The following is a 9,407-nucleotide window of genomic DNA, read 5'->3' on the forward strand; positions in this document are numbered from 1 at the left end:
AGCTGAGATATTTAATAGATGAAATGATTGAACTGCTTTTTTTTCTTTTTTACTGTAGGGTATTTGTGATAAGTTCATGATGTTATTCTTTATTGTTTTGAAGTTGTTTGCATTGTGGAATTTCGTTCATTGTACGCCTGTTCCAGAAGACGACGTGATCATCCAAACCAATAGTGGACCCGTGAAAGGTTTTACAGAAAAAACACCAACAGGTAAAGAAGTTGACGTTTTCTTAGGGATTCCTTATGCAAAACCACCTATTGGTGAAGATCGCTTTCTTAAACCTTCACCAGTCGAACCCTGGACTGATGTTTTGGATGCCACCAAACAACCGTTCGCTTGCATTCAAATATTTCTAAATAATGAAACCAATGAAACATTCCCTCTAAGCGAGGACTGCTTGACGCTCTCTATATGGGTGCCGAACCCACGGCCAACTGGAGCAGCGGGGTTACAGTTCAGAAGCCGCTGGAAACATGGGACTGTTTGATCAGTTTCTGGCAATTAAATGGACTCGGGAAAACATAGAATATTTTGGCGGAAATCCAGCGAAAATTACTCTGTTTGGTGAAGGTGCTGGAGCTGCAAGTGTAAACTTCCATCTATCTTCTCCAGTGAGTATGGACCAGTTCCATCAAGGAATCATGCAGAGTTGGCGATTTACAGAATCGTGGCCACTTTTAGACAATGCAGTAGCGATAAATAAAGGTTTGCAGCTAGCACAATCTGTCGGTTGTGATTCTTGCGATATAAACGGAATTATTTCATGTCTACGTGAGTCCGATCCGATGGACTTAGTCTATAACGGTGAACTATTTCCGTCCGATATTGGTCCTGGATATGCTCCAATAATCGACAGCGATTTCATTGTGGAGAATGCATCTGCTAAAGAATCCATCGATTTTAAGAAAGCAAATCTTATGCTAGGCACAAACATGCGTCCAGGAGTACTTTTTCTTTTCATTTACTTGAATAATACTTTTCGTCCAGTAGAAAATCTTCAAGTAAGCAGACAAGACTTTGAAGCCACCGTCAAAGTCCTGGATCCATACAATAATCCATGGTCAATGCAAGCTATTATCAAGTATTACACTCGCTGTATAGATCGCGATAATGGAATCAGAAACAGAGAGCTTGCCAGAGACATCATTGGGGATGCATTCACAACGTGCAAAAATATCGCATTTGCTCAGAAATATACGGGAGATGGCGACTCCGTTTATAAATATGTTTTCGATCATAGACCTCCAGTTAGTAAGTATCCCGAATGGGTGGGAGTGGCAGAGAAAGAAGAAATTCCTTATGTGTTTGGATTTCCCCTGAAGCCAGAATATAACTATCTAGACGAGGATAAAACCCTTTCTCTTCGAATGATGACTTATTGGTCAAACTTTGCTAAGACAGGGTAAGTAAATGACGTTTTGCTTTTCATTTCCTTGAAATTGTGTTTATTTTGCTATTGTTGTTTTTAAACTATTGCTTCAAAGGGTACGTTCATGAAAATCATTCTACTTCACCAATAATTATTATAATGACTTATCGCTTCCATTTCAGGGATCCCAACAAGTATCCCAATGGCACTAAGGTGCCAATCACGTTGCCACTATGCACCAAAGAGAACCAAGAATATTTGGTGCTTGCTCCCGGAGATCATAGAGTGGGTTCTGGTCCTCGTATGCATGAATGTGAATTTTGGAACAAATATCTTCCTGCCCTCATGAAATCCATCCAGAAGTCGTCTGCTTTATCATCAAAAATAAAGGAGTTCCTGTCTAAAGTCCAAGAGGTTGAATGTGATATACAATCCAAGCTTACTTCCTGGTTTCCGCTTCTGTTAATTGATATATAAATCCCATTGATTATCATGTACCGATTCGGATTACTTAGTGTGATTATTTTTATTCAGTACTTATCAGAGAGAATTACTTTGAATAAATTCTTCATTATTATTCTGAGACGGTTTCTATGGCTTATATTTCTACACAATAAACATCTGTGACAATAATAATATCGACAAAGAAGCCTTTTGTAACCTATGAGACAGAAAAATAAAATTTAATGTATAATATAAATACCGAGTGATTATAAAATAACGTCAAGTGTTCAGAGCCCTCTAGCGAGTAATGTATTGGACGAAACACACAAATGTTCGGTAGACGTACACAGTGGAACATGGGGATTCGATTAACCAAAAAACAAATAGTACCAAAAGTCTCCAATAGGGTTAATTTTGGTGCTGTTTACCTAGTAAAATGCATTAATTTGCATTATCGTGTTTCTTGTGAGCGATCATGTAATAAAAGGAAAGCCTATGAGATTTCTTATCATTCGTAGACGAACTGCTTTTCGATGCCTCTTACCTTACGTGAGCATGCTTTGTTAGTCAAACTGTATTATCAGCGGAACAATAATGCCAGTGCTTGTCTTCATGATTTTCGGCGTATGAAAAATTTACGAAAAGGACCGATTAGCGTAAAAAACTTATGAAAACTGATTCGGCGATTTTAAACTATTGGAACTCTAGCAATGCGGGTAGGCAGGGGGCGCAAACCAATCAATCACCAACAAGTTGAACAAGTTGCAACTGCTATTGTGGAACAGGAGATGACGAATGTGCAGGGTACCAGCAGTGCACGAGCAATATCCTGGCAAACGGATATCGCATACACAACGGTGTGGAAAATCCCACATCAGATGTTGAAGTTTTACCCCTATGAAATCAGTCATGTTCAAGAATTGCGCCCTGGTGTTGCGACCACACGAATCGACTTATCTTTGAGATTCTTAGCGCTCATGGAAGTGGATGATGCATGGCCGTGGCACATTTTATGGAGTGACAAAGCGCACTTTTATTTGAACGGCGGTATTAACACACCCAACTGTCGCATTTGGGTTGCAACTAATCCGCACGTGTGTCTGCAGATGCCTATCCACTCGGCCAAAGTGGTGTGGATTTACGGCATCTTTTATCATCGGTCCATACTTTTATGAGGAAAATCGCCAAAATGGACCAGTGACGTGTTCCGTCAATTCTAACGTGTATGCCAATATGCTACAGAACTTTGTGGTTCAACAACTGCAGGAAAGAGGATGTCACGATTCGACCATCTTCATTTAGGATGGTGGAATCCTGCAAGAAGATGGTCGCACCACCCCACATCGAACTTCAGGTACAGCGTGTTTTGCGACAACATTTCTCTGACAGAAGAATCATTAGTCGTGCATTTCCCACGCCATGGCCACCGAGATCGCCTGATCTCAATTTTTGTGATTTTTGGCTGTGGGGATTTCTTAAAAGCATTGTGTATCAAGGACATGTACCCGATATTCCGTCAATTCCGATATGTTGCGAGCCACTGTGGAAAATGTCGTGCACGTATGCAGTTCCTGGAACATCAGAATGGTGGTCATATTGAACCTCATTTGTAATTAACAATAAACGTCATGAAATTAATGTGTGCTGTCTCTCATTTGCCATTTAGTCATTCATTAGTCACACCTACTAAAATTAATTTGGCAGCGCCAAAATTTCCCCTGTTGGCGACTTTTGGTACTTTTTTTTCGTTAAATCGAATCCCCATGTTTCACTGTGTACGCCTACCGAATATTGGTGTGTTTCGTCCAATACATTACTCGCTAGAGGGCTCTGAACACTTGACGTTATTTTATAATCACCCAGTATATTAATATATTTATATTAATATATAACTAAATCAGAGTCCTGCTGTTTCTGGAGATCCACTGGAAAGCTAAATAGAGGATATTAAAGAAAAAAATCACCTTTATTTCTCGAGTTTGCTGTCATATATTTTGGGCTTCTAAGTGTGGTGGATGCAAACTCCATTTCTAGAACGCTATTACCCTAAAGTGAATTATTTGTTTTAAATTATTTAAAATAAATATTTGGTAGATTTTCCGAATATGTTGCATCTGATATTATATACAGAAGTTTTACTTTATCAAGATTCCAAATACATCCTTTAGCGTATAACAGTGTTATTACAAATGCATTTAAATCTCAAAAACTTCAATACACAATCCATGATTCAAATAAGAGATTTATGGGACGAGTGAAAACGTGCAAGCAACATTTTCTATTTGTACAGTGTCACATGGTCTTCTCAAAATTGTTATATTTTAATATAAAAAAAAATCTGAATTCGCGTGGTAGCCTAGTGGGTGTGCGCCTCGCTACCATACGCCTGGGGAAGGAGCGTCCCATGTTCGATTCCCGTCGGAACGTGAGGAGCTCAAGGATCTTCCTCAGCCATAGCCAAATTAACCAGTCTTGTGTGTGGACAGCAGGGTTTTCCCCCAGTTTATCCTGAGGTTTTTCATCCCGCAAAGCAGGCAAACCGGCCTTGAGAACTCAACACCACTGTGGACATAGGATACACCGGGGCGTAGGGCTGACTACCTTATCCTGTGAACGACTTGAGGTCCGATGATTAACAAACCCTCGACACCACAAGGTAAAAGAGGGTAAAAGGAAGATGAGATGGAAAAAATCTGAAAAATAGTATGTTTCGTAACAGAAGGGATCTGCAGAAGACAGACCTTTATACGATCGATTACATCGGCCACTATAAAGATCATTTGTCAGCCGTACCACAAACTACTTGCACAAAACAGTGACTAAATCTGCTCCATAATTCCAGATATGGCTCGGAATAAGAAACGGCAGTTGTGTTTGTGCCTTACTGTTGTCATCCATAAGTCCACAAATCATCTGTTGAACCGGACTCAACTGGTGGCGATGACCAAGGATTTTCTGGGTTCCGATTGAGGTTGAAACTGAAAGGGTTCTTTTGACTTCCCTGGAAATGAAAAGGCCCCAGACGATTAATTTGATTTTAAAGATAAAAAATAAATCATCTAACTCTAAATATAAATAGAACTAAATAACTAAACCACCTAAAACGCTACTTACTCCCACAAAGAGCAGGCAGAATTTGAACCGAAACTTTTGGAAGTCAGGAGGCAACCTGCCTACACCCTTAGTCGCAATTGATAATTGAGTGAGTGAAGACCGAAATCAGATTCAAGCAAAAGATCAACGATTCAACTGAATAGTTGAATTGAACAGTATATTACGGAGAAAATGGAGGCACTTGCTTTGAAGTGGCATGGATACATCCACAAAGAGAGAGAGAGGGACAGAACTGCTGCACAACACGAATGGTCGTATTTACGTTTTTTGCACCATTTGTTCTGAATTGTCGCTGTTTTCTGATTTACTATTACTGATATTAGAAATAGTAACCTATAGTAATCTATATTTCCTGCACAGGAAAGCACCCACAAAAATACTAATCTATAAAGCATTATGTAAAAATATTTTAAGATACGCAATCACATCATACGCATTCTGCACAGATTACAAACTTAGCAGATTATTATAATCGTTCTCTGGGAACAAAGAGAAGAGTCCACACTTATACGTGCAGCAAGGACAGACCACAAAATATTTAAGGTGGAACACTTATGCCACTACGCAGACATGTTAAAACACTACTACAACCCAACATATAGAGTAACCAGAACAAAATATCAAATAACAAGACCACAGTCAACAAACTACATAACATATAAGTACGATAATCACTACGGAAAATCCACCCGAAACTTCTACGTACCTGACATGATAAACAAACTGCCGTTCGACGACAGAAACCTAGGAACATACAGAGATCTGAAACAGGTGCTATATAAATATTATAGAGAGAATGAAAATTAGAAAAATTCCTCTCTCTCTCTCTCTCTCTCACACACACACACACACACACACACACACACACACACACACACACAAACCAATAACGACCCTCTATCAAACATCATTACAAGGACATAAATATCATTTCCCAATCCAACCCTTCCCCCCCCCCCGGTTGGTGGGCGCGTGTACCCGCCTCTACACTTTAACCGGAAAAAGAACACACACACACACACACACACACACACACACACACACACACACACACACACAATTCCTCGATTAATACGCCTCAGATTAGTGCGTCATTTTTCCTATTCTCAAATTCGATTAGTGGGCCTACATACATCTTAAAAATAAACGTTACGGATTTTAAAAATGTATACATTTCTACGGATTTTAAAAATTTATACATACTATCTATACATTTCTTTGACGAACTATTTTAAAAAAATCATTCACCAGAATGAAATAATTTAGTTACCGATTTAAAACATTTTACAAAGTTATTTTTAATGGCTTTCCGCCAACATTTATGTAGTCTGTTAATTACGTACGATTTTCCTGATTATATCTCGAGCCCCCATTGCAATTGTTTTGCTTACTTTTTTTTTATTTTAAAATATTTTCCCAACCTTTTCCACATTGTGCAAAAGATTTTATAGGCTTTTTAAATGAATCAAAGTTAATTAAATTAAACTTCTCTGGGAAATTGAAGAATATGAAGACAATTAATTCATTAATCACAGACAAGCCCAAAGATATTTCACAGACACAATTTGAAAATATGTTTTGTACAATCGAAGTATTTAAGCAGCGATGCTTAGAGGTTGACCCTGGTGAAGAGAGAAGCAGTAAAATCTGCAGAAGTAGCAGAAAAGGCAACAGGTTGTATGAAAAAAAAAAAAAGAAAGAAACACAATGCCCGTCTTTGTTAAGGCGTGTCAATTCTTTATTAAGAAGTAGAATAACAAATTTATGTTCTGAATATGTTTTGTTGCGTTCAGCTTCATGATTTTTATATTTAAATTTCATGAAAATATTTAGATTTAGATTCAAACCAATAAAGCTTAGGTTAGGTTAGTTTAGGTTAGATTAGGTTAGGTAAGACTATTTTATAATGATTTCTGATTTCATTGAGTGCAAAAGAAATACTTTTGAAATATATATATATATATACAGGGTGTTCGGGATAAATTTGACATATTTATAATTAATTATATTTTTCCGTAAGTTACATGTATTAACACACACCTCTCTTCATTTAAAAGTTTGGACGCTTCTTCATTCATATACAAGATGTCAGAAAGGATGGATAGCTGGAACCTACAGTAAAAATACAGTAAAAACAATCAGGCATGAACTAGAGACTTGCAATGGTGACTACGAGGATGTAGCAAGAAGAAAGATCCCTAGCAGACGATCTGATTGCGTTCGTACAGCAGAATTCCTCGCAAATCTGCAGGAACAGGTGTTGAAGAACCCTGGCATTGGAATTCGGGCTTTGTTCGTGGAGTTGCTAACTGTAGTCAAGCCCTGGATAACAAGGGTAGCCAATGGTAGGCCGTATGTATGGCAGCAGGATTCGGCCCCTTGCCACACCTCTGGGAAAAGTCAAAAATGGTTGTCTGAAAATTTCTACAACTTCACCAGTCCAAATGTTTGGCCTCCAAACTCCCCAGACCTTAACCCCATGGATTATTTTGTATGGGGCGCAGTTGAAAAAGACACCAATCGCACTTCCAGTAATACAAAAGCCCAGTTAATGGATAAAATTAAAACAGTTTTTGCGGCCCTTCCCAGGGAGACTGTAGCATCAGCTTGTTCGAGGTTCCGAAGCAGAATTGAAGCTGTGATCGATGCTAATGGTGGTTAATTTGAGTAAATCTTGTTGATAGTATTGTAATTAACTCTGCCTGTAATGTTTTTTTGTCAATTCATTAAATTTAATAGATACAAAGAAGATTTTCTTTTTCCTTACGAAACTGTCAAATTTATCCCGAACACCCTGTATATATATATATATATATATATATATATATATATATATATTTATTTATTTATTTATTTATTTATTTACAATTTATATTGTAAATTTTTGAATTTTTGATTTATTCACTTTTACTAGTTAAAGTGAATAATTCCTAGGAGAGTCTGGTAAATATAATAAAAACATGTTTATGGGTTTTATTTATAGGTCTTCATTCTCAATAGAAATTATGACAGCTTAGATTACGTTAGTTTATAATGAAAAAATGTAGGGAACTTCTTTAGCACTCAATGAAATCAGAAATCATTATAAACTAACCTAACCTAACCTAACCTAAGCTAACCTGGATGTCGCATGTCGAACCAGAGTGTAGTCGTAGTTTGTAGTGGGCAGATTAATAGGAATGAAAGGTAAACGTTGTTGTGGGCTTAGCTTAATGATTGCAAACAGATAAATGGAGATAACAAATAAAAGGTGTCGGCAGATGAATGGGGATATTAGATATATCAGAGAGGAACTGATCAGTGTTATTCTCCATTGATCAGGAAAGAGGTACAGCAACAACGTTTATCTAATATCCCCATTCATTTGCCCACAACAACTTTTATTTGTAATCCCCATTTATCTGTTCGCAATCATTAAGCTCTGCCCATAACGACGTTTATCTTTAATCCCCATTAATCTGCCCACCACAAACTACCACTACACTCTGGTTACATGCGACATTAGTTAGGTTAGGTTAGTTATTTTATAATTTAGATAAAATATTTAGATTTAGATTCAAACCAATAAAGCTTAGGTTAGGTTAGTTTAGGTTAGATTAGGTTAGGTAAGGCTATTTTATAATGATTTCTGATTTCATTGAGTGCAAAAGAAATACTTTCCTTACTTTTTTCTTTATAAACTAACCTAACCTAAGCTGTTATAATTTCTATTGAGAATGAAAACCTATATACAAAACCTGTAAAAGTGTATTCAGTACATTTACCAGACTCCTCTAGGAATTATTCATTTTAACAGGTTAAAGTGATTAATTCTTGTAAATTATTCACTTTAACCGGTAATTATTAATAATAACCAGATTTATCACTTTAACCGTAACACACACACACACACACACACACACACACACACACACACACACACACACACACACACATATATATATATATATATATATATATATTGTTTTATGAAAAAAATTGAATGACTAGAACCGGGATTTAATTAAAAAGGTTTTAATATAAACACACTACTAGTTTCGGCCCGAAACAGCCTTCTTCAGGTGACATTATAAAAGAAAAAACACTAAACATTGAGGGTTAAAAGACAATGAACAACACAGACAGTCTTTATACATAATTAGCATGAAAACGTTGTAGTTTTATTTGAAGCTGTTCTTTCATTTGTTGCATTGTTGGGAGAGTGCGTGCTTGCTGCATCACGTGAACAACAGTACATGATTACAGCTGAATGACTATCTGGGAGGTTGTAGCTTAAGTTGTTATTTAGATGAACAGGATTGAAGATGATTTCTCTCGATTCCACAATTTTTCTCTCTATTTCGTCACTGCAACGGAAGATGTTAGTAGATTTTTCCCAGCAGACTTTGTGACTTTGGTTATCATCATTAGGATTAGCCGAGAAGAGGATATGACTTGATAATGCACTCGCTCGCTGTCTCTTGTAAGTAATGTCTCT

The 9,407-nt window shown here is 37.2% G+C and overlaps 1 pseudogene across 1 annotated transcript; it reads left to right on the forward strand.

Moving 5' to 3' along the window:
• The first annotated feature begins 476 nt into the window (after positions 1–476).
• LOC150093290 (acetylcholinesterase pseudogene) lies at positions 477–1,955 on the forward strand (annotated as a pseudogene). Its single transcript, XR_016550456.1, has 2 exons — positions 477–1,405; positions 1,555–1,955. The product of XR_016550456.1 is annotated as an acetylcholinesterase pseudogene (transcript).
• Positions 1,956–9,407: the final 7,452 nt, after the last annotated feature.

The sequence above is a fragment of the Typopeltis vanoorti genome, chromosome 24, assembly GCF_054136105.1.
Source record: "Typopeltis vanoorti isolate ZY-2024b chromosome 24, IOZ_Tvanoo_1.0, whole genome shotgun sequence".
NCBI classification, from domain to species: Eukaryota; Metazoa; Arthropoda; class Arachnida; order Uropygi; family Thelyphonidae; genus Typopeltis; species Typopeltis vanoorti.